Consider the following 325-nt stretch of genomic DNA (forward strand, 5'->3'; position numbering starts at 1 on the left):
TGCATCTGTTCAGTTTTTCCAACACCGTCTATTGAATAGACTGTCTTTATCCCATTGAATATTCTTGACTTCTTTGTCATAGATTAATTGACCATGTAGGTGTGAGTTTTTCTCTGAGCTCTCTATTCTGTTCCATTGATCTATATGTCTGTTTTTATGCCAATACCATGACGTTTTGTTTACTATAGTTTTATCGTATTGTTTGATAGCAGGTGATATCTCTAACTCTGTTTTACTTTCTCAAGATTGCTTTAGCTATTCAGGGTCTCTTGTGATTCCACATAAATTTTAAGATTGTTTGTTATAGCTCTGTGAAAAATGCCAT

The sequence above is a fragment of the Pteropus vampyrus genome, unplaced genomic scaffold, assembly GCF_000151845.1.
Source record: "Pteropus vampyrus isolate Shadow unplaced genomic scaffold, Pvam_2.0 Scaffold17, whole genome shotgun sequence".
Lineage (NCBI taxonomy): Eukaryota > Metazoa > Chordata > Mammalia > Chiroptera > Pteropodidae > Pteropus > Pteropus vampyrus.